This window comes from Hyaena hyaena, unplaced genomic scaffold (assembly GCF_003009895.1).
Source record: "Hyaena hyaena isolate Hyena2069 unplaced genomic scaffold, ASM300989v1 scaffold_61, whole genome shotgun sequence".
Taxonomy (NCBI): domain Eukaryota; kingdom Metazoa; phylum Chordata; class Mammalia; order Carnivora; family Hyaenidae; genus Hyaena; species Hyaena hyaena.
The window spans coordinates 521290-541317 of NW_024080693.1; positions in this window are offsets into that span (position 1 = coordinate 521290).

Genomic DNA, 20028 nt, shown 5'->3' on the forward strand with positions numbered 1-20028 from the left:
CAGAGCCTGATGCGGGTCTTGAACTCATGAACCGTGAGATTATGACCTGAGCTGAATTTGGACGCTTAACTGACTGAGCCACCCAGGTGCCCCTTAGTTCATTTACTTTAAAGTGAATACTGATATTTTGGAGTTCCAATCTGGGCTTTCTGTTGGTGTCACCTGTTCTATATTTATTTTCTTCTGACTTCTTTTGGATTGATTTTTTAAAAAATGATTTCCTCATCCTCTCCGCTCTACCCAGATTGGAAATTATATATTATTTCTACAGAGGTTACCCTAAAAATTCAAAATTGTTCTACAATTTATCTAAGTATAATGTTAACCACAGCCTTTACTATTCACTTGAACAATATAGCTACTTTCAAGCACAATAATTCCTTTATTTTCCGTGCTTTTATGCTATTGTTACTTTTAATTTTATATTTTTAAAATTCCACACGGCACTTTTATAAATTTACCCTTACCCACATGTTCACCACTTTATTTTTCATCCCTTCTTGCATCTCTGACATTCCATATGAGATCATTTCTCCTCTGCCTAAAATTTATATTTAAAAATGGCCTTTGGTTTAAGTCTGCCAATCATGAATTCTCCTCATTTTGTTTGCCTAAAATGTCTTTATTTCAACTTTATGCTTTATTTTGACTTTTTGTCTTGGCATGATTTCAGACTTACATTAAAATTTTAAGAATAGTGCAGAGAATTCCCAATACCCTTTACCCAGATTCCCCAAATGTAATATTAATAACTGTGTTTTATCCTTCTCTCTCTCTGTCTGGATGTGTGTGTATTTTCTTCCTTGCTGTAATTTTCCTCTTTTAAATTAATAAATATCTCCCGAAGAGTGCATTGAATCTATATAAATATCCTGTTACTCAAACTTTGATTTCTTAGTTTTAGCCCAGGGATCATTCTCATTTGAATCAATTAATATTATGACTTTCACATGGTGATTTTCCAATTCCACTATTGTTTCTACATTTGTTAACTATAGTTCCATCTATCTATCTATGTATCTATCTTCATAGAATTTTTGATAGGTTATGATTCTTTATCATAAATATTATTTATTTTGATGCCCTGATTGTCTCCGATTTGTCCATTGGGAACCCCTTTTCCCCCACGGGGAAAAAAAAAACTAGCTCCTGTGTCCTTTTGACATATTCGTATTATTCTTTGAGGACTTTCTTACTTTTCAAAAATTGTGGTAAAAGAAACACACACACACACACTCACAAAAGATAAAATTTGCTTATTTCACCATTTAAGTGTACAAGTCATTGGCGTTAATTGCATTCACAGTGCTGTGCAAACATCACCACTGTCTATCTCCAAAACTTTTTCATCGGCCTAAACAGAATCTCTGTACCTATTCCCCTCTCCCACAGCCTCTGTTAACCTCCCATCTCCTTTCTGTACCTATAATTTGCCTACTCTAGATATTTCATATATGTGGAATCACATGATACTTGTTCCTTTGGGTCTGCCTTAATTAGCATGTTTTCAAGGTTCATCCACGTTGTAGCACACATCAGAGTTAATTCATTGTTCCATGAGAGGTCTACGCCACATCTGTATTTGCCACCATTCATCTGCTGGTGGACAACTGGATTGATTCTACTTTTTGGCCCTTTCTACCTTGTGTTTCTCTCTAAGCGTTCTGTAGTTGTCTTTGGTTTAGGTCTTTGATCCAGTTTGTTAGTTGTTGTATATGGTATAAGGTAAATTTCAACTTAGTTCTGTTGCAGGTGGCTATACAGTTTGAACAGTGCCAGTTTTTGAAAAGACTCCTTTATTCCAGAAGTTGTCTTTACAACTTTTCAAAAATCAGACCATGTATGTGAGGGTTTATTTCTGGGCTCTCTATTCCACTGGTCCACAGGTCTGTCTTTATGCCAGAATCACACTTTTTTGATTTACTTTCCTTTGTAGTTAAGGTTTGAAGCTGGGAAGTGTGAAAACTCCAACAATTTCATTTGCAAGATTGTTTTGACTTTTTGGGGTCCCTTGAAGTTCCATATGAATCTGAGGAGTGACTTTATCTTTTCTGCAAAAAATGCCAGTGGATTTTAATAGGAATTGCGTTGAAAGGTAAATCACATTGGGTAGTGTTGTCATCTTAGCAATAGTAAGTCTTCCAATCATGAACATAGATGTTTTTCAATTATTTATGGCTTCTCTAATTTATTTCAGCATTGTTTGATAGTTTTCAGTGTACAAGTCTTTTTCCCCATTGGTTAAATTTCTTCCTAAGTATTTATCCTTTTTGGTGTTATTATGAATAGAATTGGTTTCTTAATTTTCCCTTTTGAATTGCTCACTGCTAGTGTGTAGAAATGTAACGGACTTTTATGTGTTGATTTTGTATCCTGTAACTTTGCTGAACTCATTTAATAGATCTAATAGGTTGTGTGTATGTGTGTAATATTAGGATTTTTTATATATGAGATCATGTCATCTGTGAAAGAGATATTACCTCTTCCTTTTTATTTAGATGAATTTTATTTCATTTTCTTGCCTAATTGCTTTGGCTAGAACTTCCAGTGCTATGTTGAATAGAAATGGCAAAAATGGGCATCCTTCCTTGTTCCTGATCTTAAAGGAAAGGTTTTTAGTTATCCGCTGTTGAGTATGATGTTAACTGTCGGCTTTTCATTTAAATCTTTATTATGTTGAAGAAATTTTCTTTTAGTCCTGATATTGTGAATTTTTATCACGAAAATTGTTGAATTTTCCCAAATGTGTTTCTGCATCAGTTAAAATGACCATCCTCCCCCCCACTTCATTTTATTAATGTGATGTCTTACATTGATTGATTTCCATATATTGAATCATCCTTGCATACTGGAAATAAATCACAGTTGGTCATAATGTATAATCCTTTAAATATGCTGCTGAATTTAGTTTGTTATATTTTGTTGAGAATCTTTGCATCAACATTCATTAGGGATAATGATCTATAATTTTCTCTTCTTGTTGTGTCTTTGGAATTAGGAAGTATTCCTTCTTTGTCAGCTTTTTTGAAGAGTTTGCAAGGATTGTTGTTATTTCCCTCAATTTTTTTTAAATTAAAATTTTTTTAATCTTAATTTTTATTTTTGAGAGAGAGAGAGAATAGACACAAGTTGGAGAGGAGCAGAGAGATAGAGGGAGACACAGAATCTGAAGCAGGTTCCAGGCTCTGAGCTGTCATCACAGAGCCCAATGCGGGGCTTGACCCCACAAGCCAAGGGATCATGACCTGAGCTGAAGTTGGATGCTTAACTGACTGAGCCACCCAGGTGCCCCATCCCTCAATTTTTTTTTAATGTTTATTTATTTTTGAGAGAGAGAGAGAGAGAGCATGGGGGAGGGGGAGAAAGAGAATCCCAAGAAGGCTCCATGCTGTCAGCACAGAGCCTGTCATGGGGTTCCAACTCATGAACTATGAGATCATGACCTGAGCTGAAATCAAGAGTCAAACACTTAATTGACTGAGCTACCCAGGTGCCCCATTTCTCTCAATTTTTCTGAGTCCTTTATATATTAGGAATACTGCTCCTTTATCTGTAATATATTACAAATGTTTTCTCTCAGTTTGTTCTGTTGACTTTATTTATGGTAAAACCATGAAGGAATTAATATATATTAATATATATTATAACACATATATGAAAATTGAACAATTTTTTTTCTGTTATAGAATTGGGATTTGAGGCTGTAGTTAGAAAGCCTTTTTTCCAAACTCAAGTTTAAGCAAGAGTCACTATGTACTTGTATGGTTTCATTTTTATATTTAGATGCCTCATACTTTTAAAATTCTTATTTAAAATGTTTTTTAATGTTTATTTATTTTTGAGATGAGAGAGACAGAGCCACGAGTGGGGGAGGGGCAGAGAGAGAGGGAGACACAGAATGCAAAGCAGGCTACTGGCTCTGAGCTGTCAGCACAGAGCCCGGTGCAGGGCTTGAACTCACAAACCGTGAGATCATGACCTGAGCTGAAGTCAGCCACTTGACCAACTGAGCCACCTAGGCGCCCCTAGAATTCTTGTATATTGTGGGGGGCATGGATCTAATTTAATTTTTTAGGTGGTTAATCAATTGTCCTAGTACCATTCATTAAAAACTCCATTTTCCCCTAAGTGGTTTGAAATGCTACCTTCTTTATATCTAAAGTTTTATGTTTATTTGTGTCTATTTCCAGCTTTCTGTGCTACACCGCTGGTCTATGTACATATGTACCATACTACCTTAAGGATAGAATCTTTATAGTATATTTTAATATCTGGTGGGACTAGTCCCTCTGGTAGCATTTGTCTGTTTTGTTCCTTTCCTTTTCTCTCTCTCTCTCTCTTTCTTTCTTTCTCTCTCTTTCTTTTTTCTTCTTTCTTCTATTTATTTTCAGACTCTATTTTTTTTAGAGCATTTTTAGATTCACAGCAAAATTGAGAGGAAGGTGCAGAGATTTCCCATAAATCCCGACTCTACACATAAACAGCCTCCTCCATTACTAAGCATTCCCCACACGAATGGTGCAGTTTGTACAACTGATGAACCTACATCAACACATTATAACCAACCAAAATTCATAGTTTTCATTAGGGTTCACTCTTGGTGTTGTACATTCTCTGGGTTCGGCCAAATGTGTAATGACATGTATCCATTATAACTGAATCATACAGAGAATTTTCACTGCCCTGAAATTTTTCTGTGCTTTACCTATAGCATTTTTAAAAGTATATCCCTAAATTTGTTTTTTTTTACTTTTTTAGTTCTTTGTATCTAGTTTAATGTCACCTTTCCTAGTTCCATAAGAAAAAGTTTGTTGGAGTTTTTTTTGTATTTTTTTATAATTATTAATTTTTTTAATATTTTTATTTATTTCTAGGAGAGAGAGAGAGACAGTGTGAGCAGGGGAGGGTGAGAGAGAGAGGGAGTCACAGACTGAAACAGGCTCCAGGCTCCGAGCTGGCAGTCAGCACAGAGTCCGACGCGGGGCTCGAACCCACGAACCGCGAGATCATGACCCAAGCGAAAGTCGGACGCCCAACCGACTAAGCCACCCAGGCGCCCCTTTTTTTTTTGTATTTTTAATTTATTTTTTACTGGGACTACATTAACATTTTTAAATAATTTGGGGAGAACTGACATCTTTATGATATTTTTCAATCCTTTCTAACCACAAAGGATGGTCTTAGAAAGGTTATCTTTCTATCTGCTCAAGGCTACTTTTATGTCTTGCAGGAGTGTTTTATAACTTTTCTTATATAGGCTTTATATATTTCTTGTTAAACCTATTCCTAAGTATTTTATCTTTGTTGTTGCTGTAAATGCTCTATTGTTCATCTTTATTCTTGAAGCCTATTTTTTTTTCTGGGTGTAAACAGAGGCAGCATGTAAAGATATAATGGCTTTATACCATTATGGTGGGTTGCTAGTTACTTCTTTCAGCACATTGATGATATCATGGTGCCGGTTCCTAGCATCCATATTTTCTCTTGAGATATTAGCAGTCAGGTTAGCTGTTGCTCCTTTGAAGATTATGTCTTCTTTTCTCTGGCTCCTTTTAAGATTTTTTTCTCTTTGATTTTTTTTTTTTCTTTTTGTAGTTTCACTATGATGTATCTAGGTGTGGATTTAAAAAATATGTATTCTGTTTGGTCTTTGTTAAGCTTTGTGAGGTTATGGATTGGTGAATTTCATTTCTAGGAAATTCTCAGTCATTATATCTTCATATATTGCCTCTGTTTATTCTACCTATACTCTTATCTGGAATTTTGATTAAACGCGTATTAGACTTTCTCACTGTATTCTCTGGGTCTTGTTCCTTTTCATCTATATTTACATATAGGTGAAATTTATATGTTATTTGCTTTGTTTTGGACAGTTTCTTTTGGACTTATCTGTTGGTTTGTCAACGATGTCTTCAGCTGTGTGTAACTTGCTGTTAAATCTGTCCATTGAACTTTGAATTTTGCTTATTGTTTTTCATTGTACAAATGCCATTCAATTTCTTTTCACTTCTGTGGTACCACTTTTTAAAGGATGTAACTCCCTAATGCTGTTTTCAAGTTTTTCTATTATTTCTTTGATCATAGTAAAAATAGCGGTTTTATAGTCTGGGTATGAAAACCCTAATATCTAAGACTCTAGTGTTGAAGTCTCTCTGTTCTCTCCCTCTCTCTTTTCCGCTGGTTCTTTATTATAAAGCCCCTTTCCTCCCTCATATGCTTAGTTCTCTTTATATTCTGGTCATTGTATTTGAAAATGTATTTGTAGGAAAGTTTTGAGATGCAGGATAATTGAATCTTCTTCCAGAGAGAATTTTTGTTTGCTTATATCAGTAGTCTGGGTACCTTCCTAGTTTAGGACCACCTTGTAGCAAGATCAAGGCCTGACATTACCAGAATCATCTAGATGAAGCAAGGTCTTGAGGTCTTGTCTCAGCTTTGAGTGGAGGATTGCTTTTAAGACTTTCTGCTCTGCATGCATCTTGTGATTTCACTTTCTGTCCTTTGTTTCATAACTATACCTCAGTGTTTGTATTCTTATCTTATGAATTGTTAAATGCCATCTAGATAAAAGGCATATTGAATTCTGAATTACTTCTCTGGTCCTAGCCTCTTAGATTTTGGTTCAATAATTCTTCATTCTCTTTTTAGCTGGCTTCTGCTTTCAAGAAGATTTTTAAAAACCGTGTTTAATTCAGCTTTATTAGTTGTCCTTGAAGAATTGTTTTGAATTTCCTAACCTGCAGGGTGCCTGGGTGGCTCAGTCTGTTAAGCGTCTGACTTTGGCTTAGGTCATGATCTCACAGACTGTGGGTTCGAGCCCCGTGTTGGGCTCTGTGCTGACAGCTCAGAACCTGGAGCCTGCATCGGATTCTGTCTCTCCCTGTCTCCCTTCTCTCCTGCTTGTATTCTCTCTGTCTACGAAAAATAAATAAACATTTAAAAAATTATAAAAAAAGAATTACCTAACTGGCTAGTACTTCATGGGTCACTTTTGGGGACTATCTTTTGATGCGAGCATCCAATTTTATGGCATTGAGGTTTAGAATACGCTTTATTTGATAAAAAATTTTTTCAGACTGTCTTTGTGATATGGTGTATTTTTTTGTTGTTATCTACTTCATGCTGGTAGAAAATAATGTGTTTTCTGTGATTGTCAGGTACAAGCTTCTATGTCTGTCCATTCTTTTAGACTTGTTATTTATTATGATGTTTAAATCTTGTGTCATTCCAAATCTTTTATCTTCTGGATCTGTCAATTTCTCAAAGTGGTGATTTAAGTCTTATTATGATATTTGCTTTATATATTTTATATACTTCTATATGAATTATTAGATATAAACAAGTTAAGACTTGCCCCTTTCTAGCTAATTTTTCTTTTTGCTATTTGATGCTTCTTAATTTTATTTCATTAAAATTTTTAAAAATATTTATTTATTCTTGGGAGACAGAGTATGAGCAGGGGAAGGGTGGTGACAGAGGGACACACAGAATTGGAAGCAGGCTCCAGGCTCTGAGCAAGCTGTCAGCACAGAGCCCAACATGAGGCTCAAACCTGTGAACCTGGAGATCATGACCTGAGCCAAAGTTGGATGCTTAACCAACTGAGTTCTGATTTGATGCTTCTTTATAATGCTTTTCTTAATATCTGTTTTGTCTATTTATAATACTGTTGTTCTGGGTTTCCTTAGGCTTTCCTTTTCTCCTTCTCCTCCTCCTCCTCCTCCTCCTCCTCCTCCTCCTCCTTCTGATATATCTCTGGGAAACACCATACAGCTGGATTTTAATTTTTATTGTTGTGGTAAAATATACATAGCATAAAATTGATCACTGTAGCTATTTTACACATGCAGATCAGTGGCATTAAGTACATTCATTGATGTCCAACCCATCATCACCAAAATTTCTTCCTCTTTCCGGCTGAAACTCTGTGCCCGTTAAACACTAACTCCCCATTGGCTCCTTCCTGCAGCCTCTGGCCACCACACTTCTACTTTACATCTCTGTGAATTTGAATGCTCTGCCTGTGAGTAGAATCCTACAAAATTTGTCCTTGTGTATTTAGCTTATTTCACTTAACATATGTCTTTAAAGTTCACCCATGTTGTAGCATGTATTAGCATTTGGGATTAAGAAGTATTTGTTTTCCTGGCATTTGAATGAAACGGAAAATCTTACAGTCTTTTAAGAGAATTGCTTGCTGGGCTCCAGCATGGGGTGAATGCTATAGCAGTCGTGCCAGTTCAGAGGGAGAGAGGGTGACTGGTCTCTCATTCTGGAGACAGTCTCCTAATAACCCAGCATGATGGGGGCCTCAGTCCGTATCGTGGCTGACCTGGGAACCCCATGAAAGCTCCCACATCTCCCACTCCACCCTCTTGTCAAAAAGCCATGTTGTATGCCGCTTTGTATTAGGCTGCTTTTTAAATTAATTAATCAGTTAATCAAGGGATTAGATTTTATCTGTTTACTTTACATCCTCCAAAATGTTCCCAAACTTTCAAAAGTTTCAAACACTTTAATGGTTCATTCAATTGATTTTTTGGTGTCTTTTTCTTCTGTCATATTCAGAAGAGTATAACCTTTCTAGATAGAAGAATATGTATTTCTTCTGATATATTTATATGGAGTCTAACTCATTATCATGAACCAGAAGTTCTTTGGAGTATTTATATTACTTTCATTTCTCTTAAAAGTGATTTGAATTCAGACATTAATTTCTGTGACAAGATTTTAATATATTTTTGCAATTTACATAGTGTGTTCTGAAATAGAATGTTTACTAGTGTTATGAATATTATGTAAACATTGTTGATAGAAAATATCAATGTTTCTGCTGTTCTTCATGAGTGTTTAAAAATCGTGGTAAAATATACATAACATAAAATTGATGATTTTAACCATGTTGAAGTGTACAGTTCTGCGGCATTAAGTACATTCTCATTTTTCTGCAGTCTCACCGCTATCCTCCTCTTTTACCTTTCCAAATGGAAACAGCACACCTATTCTATACCAGCTCCCCATCTTCGTGGGGTTTTGGGTATACACTTTGAGTACCTTCTTGAAAATAACTACAATTTTATACCCTGCCAAACTAACCTTGTAACAGTGACTTTCAATTTTGTAATTCAAACTGAAACTAGACAGTCATGGACATACACACCAGACAAATATACATACATACAGAAAAAATTGAAACAGAATAATGATATTTATCATTACTAAATATAATAAAATCTGATATGACCAATCTCAATCTGTTTTGTTTTGGTCCAAAAGGCTCTTTGAGACTCATTACATTTGTTTCATGATCTAGTCATAGGATCACTTATAGTTTAAAAAACACTGCATGGCATGATGAAATTGAAATGGAAAGCAAGCAGTGTAAATAAAGGTGAATTCTTTTTAAAATGTTAAAAAAAATTTTTAATAAAAAATTTACTTTTTTTTAACATTTACATATTTTTGAGAGACAGAGTGTAAGTGGGGGAGGGGCAGAGAGAGAAGGAGACACAGAATTGGAAGCAGGCTCCAGGGTCTGAGCAAGCTGTCAGCACAGAGACCAACGCGATGAACTGCGAGATCCTGACTTGAGCTGAAGTTGGATGCTCAACTGACTGAGCCACCCAGGCACCCCAATAAAGGTGAATTCTAAATGCTGGTTTTAGTGGTATGTTCTAAAAAGAGGAAGCCCTAAACCTTAGTGTGTGCTTGTTTCTGCAGGGATAAATACTCTCACCATGGCCAATTTTAAGCTACCAGAGGTTTAACTCACAAGATTCCTGATATTTAACAATTTGCTGTTGTGAGTTGGTACAAGCTGGCTTCAGCTTGCCAATGGGCTAAAAGCTTTAGTTCTAATGTTAGAAAGTTTCCTCTGAAAATATGAGGAATGTCCATAGGAAATATAATATCTGTACAATAAGAAATAAAATTGAAAGCCTAATAAGACAGTGGATATGAAATAGATGAGCATAAGTAAAACTCAGTTGTCAGATTATCCTGAATCCTTCAGAAAACAGCATTTACTATCGTCATATCCAGCTGGCCACTAATATGGCAACTTCCTAAGAGAATCCTTTTTTTGTTTTATCTTGGAAACTGAGGCATGCTAATTTGTTAGCAATAACAAAGTAATCTTTGAGCAAAAGAATTCTTAGATGCTTTTGTTTTAACTTAGAAAAACTGCATCAAGTCAAACATTTGTCACAGGCTGTTTTGTTTTATTAAAATTAATTTCCCTATTTGAATTATTAAAAAAAAAACTGGTTACCAGAACATTTAAAATTACACATGGGCTTACATTATATTTCAACTGAACAGCACTGAATGTATTTTCGTCAAGAGTAAAGAGATCCTAGCTAAAAGTCTGAGATACAATAAGAAACGAAGAACAAAGATAGTAAATATGTGGACAAAGATAACTGTATAAATAATAAGGATTTGGGGACCAAACAACAAGAGAGAATTAAAATATGTGGCAACAATAGCTTGTAAGCCTGGACGAGGGATAATTAGGGTTAAAGTGATCTGTGTTCTTGGATTATTCCAGAAGAAGGTAAAGATATGGACCAAATTATCATTGAATAAGTTAATTATGTGTGTTAAAATATCTAGGATACCTATAAAAGAATATGGACTATGTAATTACGTAACTAATAGAGGAAAAGAATGGTATATGTGCTGCCGAAGCGAGCACTAGAGGAAAAGAATGGAATCAGAAGATAGAAAAGAGTTCCTGAAAAAAAATAAAAAAGCAAGATGAGAGTAAAAGTGTGGGGCAGATAGCATAAACCAAGATTTTAGAAATAAATCTATCTTGGCCAACAGACACATGAAATGATGCTCAGCATCCCTCCTCATCAGGGAAATACAAATCAAAACCACACTGAGATACTACCTCAAGCTGATCAGAGTGGCTAAAATGAGCAAATCAGAGGATTCTAGATGCTGGCAAGGATGTGGAGAAATGGGCACCCTCCTACACTGTTGGTGGAGGTTCCTCAAAAAATTAACAATAGAACTCCCCTATGACCCAGCAATAGCACTGCTAAGAATTTACCCAAGGGATACAGGAGTGCTGATGCACAGGGCACATGTACCCCAATGTTCATAGCAGCACTCTCAACAATAGCCAAAACATGGAAAGAGCCTAAGTGTCCAACAACTGATGAATGGATCAAGAAGATGTGGTTTATCTATACAATGGAATACTACATGGCAATGGGAAAGAATGAAATCTGGTCATTTGTAGCAATGTGGATGGAATTTGAGGGTGTTATGTTGAGTGAAATAAGTTAGGCAGAGAAGGACAGATACCATATGTTTGCACGTATAGGAGGATTAGGAGGAACTTAACGGAGGACCATAGGGGAGAAGAAGGGGAAATATAGTGGGGGAGAGGGAGGGANAGGCAGAGAGGGACAGATACCATATGTTTGCACGTATAGGAGGATTAGGAGGAACTTAACGGAGGACCATAGGGGAGAAGAAGGGGAAATATAGTGGGGGAGAGGGAGGGAGGCAAACCATGAGAGACTCTCGAATGCCGAGAACAAACTGAGGGCTGATGCGGGGGAGGGAAAGGGGGGTGATGGGCATGGAGGAGGGCACTTGTGGGGATGAGCACTGGGTGTTATATGGAACAATAAACTATTAAAAAACTATTAAAAAAGAAATCTATCTGTATATAAAATGACAGCAAATGTGAATTGAGTAAATGTTTTAACTGAAAGACCAAGATTATTTGACTGGATTTTAAAAATTTTAGAAATTAGCCATTTATAAGAGACACATCTAAAGCCTAATTATGTAGAAAGATTGAAAACAGAAAGATGATAAAAGACATATAAGGTAAATACCCTCCAAAAAGATAAATAGTAGATAAAATAGACTTTAAAACAAAAAAAAAAGCACTAGGACAGATCATTACACAAATTGTATTATGCAGTATCTATCTGATCACGTGTTTTCTCCCCCAGTTAACACTATGGTTTTGAGGCTTAACTAGTTGATATGTGTTTTATATACATCCCAGCATTCCCTATTGGATCTACCATTCCCCAGGAATATATGGGTATTGGGATTCCTATATGGACATGCAGGTTCCAATGGATATAGAATATGGTTTATTACATTGTCAACATCAAAAAAGGTTCCCTGAAGGGAAAAATCTCCTTGACATTGATCTTGGCAGTGGTTACCTAGATCTGACACCAAAAACACAAGGACCAAAAGCAAAATCAACAAGTGGGACTACATCAAACGAAAAAGCTTCTACAGAACAAAAGAAACAAAAATGAAAAGCAACCTATGGAATGGAAGAAAATACTTATAAATCATATCCCTGATAAGGGTTAATATACAAAGTATATAAAGGACCCATACAATTCAATAGCAAAAACCAAACAATCTGGCTTAAAAATGGGCAGAGGAATGGAATAGATATTTTTCCAGAGAAAACCTACAAATAGCCAACAGGTAGATAGAAAGGGGGCTTGACATGACTAATCATCAGGAAAATGCAAATCAAAACCATGATGAGATATTACCTCACCCTGTTTGAATGGCTATTATCAAAAAGAGATTACAGGTGTTGGTGAGGACGTAGGGAAAAGGGAACCCTTGTGCACTGCTGGTGGGAATGTAAATTGGTTCAGCCACTGTGGAAAACAGTATGGCGGTTTCTCAAAAATTAAAAATACCATATGATCCAGTGATTCCACCTCTACCCAGAGGTGGAATTTCATTTCATATCCAAAAGAAATGAAAACAGGATCTCCCAGAGATACCTGCATTCCCAGGGTCACTGCAGCATTGTTCATAATAGCCAAAATACGGAATCAACTGTCTGTCAATGGATGGATGGATGAAGAATATATGTATTTGTGTGGGTATATGTATATATGTATATATGTATATGTATGTATGTATATAATATTCCATTGTATGCATGTATACATATATATTATTATTTACACAATTCAATTTTATTTATACAATTCAATACCCCCACCCCTGGAATATTATTAAGCCTGAGAAAGAAGGAAACCCTGCCATTTATGACAACTTGGGTGAAACTTGAAGGCATTATGCTAGTGAAGTAAGTCAGACAGAGAAAGACAAATACCAAATGTATTCACTTATATGTGGAATCTAAAAAAGCCAAACTCAGAGAAACAGGTTGTTACTAGAGGCTGGGAGGAGAGTGAGGGAACAGGGATAGATATTGGTCAAAGGATACAAACTTCCAGTAGAAGTTCAGAAGCTCAGATATCTAAAGTACTCTATGGTGATTATAATGAATAATACTGTATTATATACCCAAAGGCTGATAAGCATGGAGATCTTAAATATTCTCGTCTCAAAAAAGAAATGGTAGTTATGTGATGGGATGAGGTGTTAGCTTGTGTTATGGTGGTAATCATTTTGCAATATGTAAATGTATCAAATAGTCACATTTTACACCTTCAACTTAACACAATGTTATATGCCAATTATATCTCAATAAAGCTGGAAAAAATAAAGAAAATATTGAAATGATAAAAAAGGATATTTCCAGAAGGGGAAGAGCTTGGGTTTGGTCTAGAGTGAAAAAGAAAGAAGTGGGGTGGTGGATATGTTTTTTGTTGTGGTTAGGAAGTGAGGTGGAGGGAAGGTTCCAGAAGGAGTGTGCTTATTTGAACTTCCTTGCCAGCACCAACGGAGGGATTGCCTTAGCTTTCTTATAGATTGGCCTAGATGTGGGGCAAAAGGGAAACGAAGTGTGTTGGGGCTGGAAGGCTGTCAGATTCTGGGATGCCTTGGTGGCTCAGTCGGTGGAGCATCTGACTCTTGGTTTTGGCTCAAGATCCTGATTCCAGGATTGTGGGATTAAGCCCTGCATTAAGATTCTCTCTCCCTCCTTTCTCTCTCTCTCTCCCTCTTCACTCTCCCTCATTCTTTCTCTCTCTAAAATTAAAAAAAAATTAGATTCTATCACTGTACTCATAGATCTAATTTATTAATTTTAACTGGTACATAGCATTTTATCAAGTGATTTAAGAAACCCAACTTATTTTTCAATGATTCTACTGATGGACAATTATGTACTTCATACTTCTTCTTCTTTTTTTTTTTTTTTTTACTATTAGAAACCGTTTTGCAGCGAACATCTCTGTACAGAATCTTTGCAAGATTTTTTGTGGGGGAGATGCCAGGATTTGGAATTGCTGGCTCAGAAGGTGTCCTGATCTTCAGGTGTGCTAGATATTGCCAGATTGTTCCCCAGCGTAACTGTATCCACTTACACTTCCATGTCTGGAAGCAGTGAGTTTGCACTGTGTTCTAAAGGTGGGGCAGGCCACTGGGCTGGAGGAATGCTCTGATCTGAATAAAGAAAAGGTAACCTGGGGGGGGGGTGGTGAGTAGGAGTGAAAAGGGGGACAGGTACAGGGCTATTAGGGTCATCAGGGTGAGAGTCCAGACTGCCTTGGATGGGGGATGGTACTGGTAGAGATGGTGACAGATGGTGGAATTCAGGATATACTCAAGACATGTCACAAAACTTGCTGATATATTGGATGTAGGCTATGATAGAATGACTCCTAGTTTGTCATCTCACTGCTAAATTGGGGAAGACTGGATAACAAGGGGACTAGGGGCATCTTGAGTCGTTTTGGCCATGTTAACTTTGAAATGTTAGCCACGAATGGGCAGCTTGCTATGCATCCTGGGAGCTTGGGGAAGGAGTGGGGGCTGTAGAGCTACGTTTAGGGTCCTATTTAAAGCCCCAGGCATGGAGGGGCACCTGGGTGGCTTAGTCGGTTAAGCGTCCGACTTTCGCTCAGGTCATGATCTCGCGGTTCGTGGGTTCGAGCCCCGCGTCGGGCTCTGTGCTGACTGCCAGCTCAGAGCCTGGAGCCTATTTCAGAGTCTGTGACTCCCTCTCTCTCTGACCCTCCCCTGCTCACGCTGTCTCTCTCTCTCTCCTAGAAATAAATAAAAATATTAAAAAAAAAAAAAAAAGCCCCAGGCATGGAAGAGATTCCCTAGGTGTATAGAGAGAGGAGAAGAGGTTTTCAGACTGAGCTCTGTAGAACTCTAACACAACCTGGGAAGGGGAAGAAACTCTAGCAGGGGAAGCAGAGGTGGAGGCCAGCAAAAACGGAAATAAAACCAGGGAGTATGCTGAGCCAGGACCACATGAAGGCGGTACTTTAAGCAGAAGGGAAACACTGTGTCAAATGCTGCCTATAGATAAAGATGAGCTCTGAGAACAGACCACAATCATCTGGTTACTTTTTAATCTTTGATTTTACTAATTTTGACACCTTAATTATAGTACTCTGTCTTTGTTAATATTCAAAAGGAATATTTGGGGGGGGGAATCCAACCCACCCTGCAACCCCCATTCCATTCTAAGGATATCATTAGACTGAGAATGGAAAAAAAGTAAAGAATGAAAAAATGCTGGAGGCCTTGTATCTGTTGGTAGCCATTTAACCTACACCATAGTGGCATCCTGGTGTCAAGCAGCTGTGTATATTTTTAAAAAGCTCATCCAAATGCTTTAGAGGGCCTTTTATATCACGAGTTAGAACTGCCTGAGATTGGCCCAATGCCACAAAGAGGGTGTTCCAATAGGTTTTAAAGCCTTCTGTCTCATTTCTTCGTGCTTTTGTTATTAGCTAAAAAACTAATAAATAGAGGAGTTACCCAGTCACTACTTTGCTTATCTATTAAGCCAAGTTCATGTTTTAATAAATTGCCATTTTTGGGGTATTATCAAGCATGTGCTATAAGCCTGTAATTCAAACATAGAATTATGTTTATTTTAGTATTTGTTTCTTCACCCACACATATTTTCTTCAGCTACAGTTTTTTCCGGATGTTTCTTCACTGATTGGTCCTCTAGTCCATTCCTGTGATGCCTTCTAGTAAAATGTTTGCTTTCTCCCTGAGTTATTGCATGAAGAAAATTAATATTTCTTTATCTCTGACCCTACGAGTGAGAAATGATACCTTTTACAAAGATGTCTAAGTTTTCTTTTTTCTTCTCTCTCTTTTTTTAAGGCATAACGTTCTTTGGCTACTGTCATGTTTTAGTTTTGCCTTTTTAATTCTTTTAATGCTTAGTTATTTTTGAGAGAGAGAGAGAGAGAGAGAGAGAGAGAGAGAGAGAGAGAATATGAACGGAGGAGGGGTAGAGACAGAGAGAGGGAGACACAGAATCCAAAGCAGGCTCCAGGCTCTGAGCTGTCAGCACAGAGCCCGATGCGGGGCTCAAACTCATGAGCTGTGAGATCATGACCTGAATTGAAGTCGGATGCTTAACTGACTGAGCCACCCAGGCACCCCAAAGTTTTGCCTTTTTAATGGCTACCTATATTTTTAGGGAAATCTTGGGTTGAGCTGTGTGAAATTGCTGACATTTGACCATTTTTGACTACAGAATGGGCAATTTCAGATGGTTCAACCTAACCTAATAGTTTTGTTTGCTTTAGTAATATCTCTTAACACTCACTTGACGTTTTAATTAAATGTCTGGCTTTTAGTTGTCACAGGTAAATTTGACTAAAGCTTGGGTACTTTGTTGATCTCATGTGCTCTCTTTTCTCAAGGGAAGGCATTCTTGGCTTCCTCACCCCACACTTTGACTTTTCATGACCGCAGGCCACGTATCACTTGAGCCCCCTTGCACTATGCTCTGAAATTGCCAAAACCTGCATAGAAGTAGCAATGAGACTTCACTTTTAGGAAAGAGTTGGATCCGGATATGAGTGTGGAAGGTGTGTTTTAGTTTACAGCCTTGTGGGTGTTTGCAAGTTGTTTTCCATTTTACTAAGGCTGCTTCTGGTCTTGGCCTGGGTGAGGGCACCTTGCAGCTGGCCTTTCTGCATCTTTCCCGTGAACCACCTTCTCCACCCTCTGGACACATGTCCTGCTCACTCTGCCCCTGCTTTCCTTCTCCCCTGTCCTCTCTGCTGGCTCCTTATTATAGGTCCCTTTTCTTCTTGGCAATGTAATAATAATAATAATGGTAATAAAAATAACTTCCATTCTATGGAGGACTTTGTGTCAGACACTGTTTTCTACTTGTATTTGCTCATTTAATCTTCCCAATAATCCCCTTGGTCATAATAGGTACCATTATTATACTCAGAGGTCAGCAGAACCAGCTACATACTTTGTAGGGCCCAGGGCTACATGGACAGAAACCATGTCTTCTTGCGTGTTGTGTCTCCTGGACATGTTAGATCAGTCCTAATCTAACATGTTAGATCAGTGTTAGATCTGTGCTAATTCTGTTGACTTGGATTCGGGACTGGCCTACATACGGATATGATGATAGTTTGACTGGAACAGGAGGACTTGAGCATTTAAATCTTACTAAGAGTTTCAAGAGAGGGATGGCAGAACGTCACACCAAGCTCAGAGCCCCTCTAAGGGTGGGGCCTTCTGCCACAACAGGTCACAGGCCCATGAAGCTAGTGGGGAACCTGGAACAGAAGGAGGTCAAGTGAAAGTCTCGCTTTAGGTTAAGATGACCTGGCATTAAACCCAGGTCTGCAGCCTCCCAAGGCCGGTTTGTCTAACTGCTCTATGTCCTGTGGGAATCTCCTGATCAGTCTTTCTCTGGTCTTGCTCTGTTCCTTTCAACCAACTGAGTGGTTTTCCTGAGACTGAAATCTGACCACAGCACACTCCTGTGGAAAACTCTTCTGAGCCACTGCCTTTCAGTAATGCCTGCACTCCCTGAAGCAGAACCCAAGACCACATAGGATCTGGCCTCTGCCAATCCCCCCGCCAGTCCCCAATCTCATTCCCTCCCCACATACACCACATATGCTTTGGTTACCTGACCTGCCGGAGGATCTGGAACATCTAGAACATGCCATGCTCTTTCTCACTTCTTGGTTTTTCATGTACTCATCTCGTTCCCTGGTATCTCCCTGCCCTCAGGTCTCTAGCAAATTCATACTCATTCTTGACGCTCCGGTGTGAATATTTCCATCTGAAGCATCTCTGACTCACTCGAGCAGAGCTGGCGCCTTCCTCCCGTGTGCCCTCTGTGCTGTTAAATCATGTGTGTCCAGGTGCAGTCGCTTGTTTCTCATGTCTGTCTCAGACTTCACTGAGCTCTTCATGGGCAGGAATAGCATCTTCCTTGGAGTTACATTTCCTGGACATGACAGTAGGTATTAGATGACTGCTAACTGTGTTGACTTGAATTCAGGACTGGCCTATGTAGGGATATGATGATAGTTTAACTGGAACAGGAGAAGAGTTGAGGGCACTGGTTACCGGTGACAGACCCAAAGTGTCATCGACGGAAAAGGTGAAGATTAGATGGGTACCTGTAACAGTTGTGTGTTTATGCTCAGCTGGGACCAAGAACAGGTATAAACAGGAGCGTCCAAGCCCTTCGCTGCCATGAGGTCACCCCAGATCATGGTACCTGAGCCTGTCGGTACCTAGAATGGTCCTCTGGAGAAACTGTGGGATTCTCCTGTCCCTTGAGGTGACCATGGGGGGCAGAGAACATACTAGTTGCTCACATGTGGAGGGAAATTATATTCCTTTCTTCTCCCCTTAGGTAATTAATTAATACTTCAAAGAGAATTTCAATGTTATGCAATGATTTATACGAAAGCCCTGAACAGAAAATATAAAAGCAGCAGATTTGTTAAATAAACCTAAGTAATTAGCAGCCTAACCAGTATTTTTTAAAGTATGTTCTTTTCTGTTTCATAGGTATGTGCTTTTCAAGTTTCTATTTTGCCAAGGCTACTGTGTGTGTGAGCCTGGTGGCCTGACCATCATCGTTAGCCTTAGAGTGTGTCACCTATTGGTGAGGAAAACGGAGGATTGTTTATCTTCAAAAACCTTTCATAGGGTGCTTTTGTGATTCTTATCCTGGGAGTATCCTTCACCTTCCTTCAGCATCTTTCACTGAAAAGCCAGATCTTATTTTTTAAAAAAAAATTTTAAATGTTTTTATTTTATTTCTGAGAGAGAGAGCGAGCGAGAGAGTGCGAGCGAGCGTGAGCAGAGGAGGGTCAGAAAGAGAGGGAGACACAGAATCTGAAGCAGGCTCCAGGCTCTGAGCTGTCAGCACAGAGCCCGACGCGGGGCTCAAACCCACAAACCACGAGATCATGTCCTGAGCTAAAGTCGGACACTTAACTGACTGAGCCACCCAGGCACCTCTGAAAAGCTGTATCTTAAAAAGATGTTTATTCCTAAGCTAGATCACAGCTATGCAGAAAGCTTTTACCAAGTTTTTTTTTTTTTTTTTTTTTTTGAGGGGTGGAGAGAGAGAGAGACAGACAGAGAGGGAAGGAGAATCTTAAGCAGGCTCCATGCTCAGTGTGGAGCCTGATGTGGGGGTTGATCCCACGAACCATGAGATCATGACCTGAGCTGAAATCAAGCTCAACCAACTGAGCCACCCAGGTGCCCCTACCAAACTCTTTCTGAAGGTCTGATTCCAAACATTTGTCTGGCTCTACTTCCTGAAAAAAGATTTGAACTTTTGTCTTTCTCCCTTTACCATATAGTCACATGGACCATTTCCCAGGGTTCCTGCCTTTGCCGTGTTTTGGGCACATTTGGAATCATGTTCTGAAGAATGTGAGCATGTTGTGAGTGGTTGTCACAACTTGCTTGAGAAAGGTGTTGTCTGAGTACAGTGGCCCTTATCTTTGTTTGCATATGTGTAGTTTCTCTGTAGTCTCCCTTTTTCTCTTGTTCTCTCTGTCTCTCTTGATATTTCCATGGATATTTAGAAAGCCTTGGATTTTTGTCCTAATGGCTACCTTTATAGTAATACCTTTGTATAATACCTTAGATACTCATTCCCTTTTTGGTCTGTGTATTGAGTTCCCTACCATGAGCAATGTTTTAAATAGCTTATCTCTTCCTTTTCTTCTTGCCACTCCGGCCTCTAATTTAAAATAAAAATGATCTTACTCATAGTTAATACCAATGAGGCAATTGGTGAGATTCTTCTATATATGCTTCCCTCACTTCTATCATTTTTCATAGTTG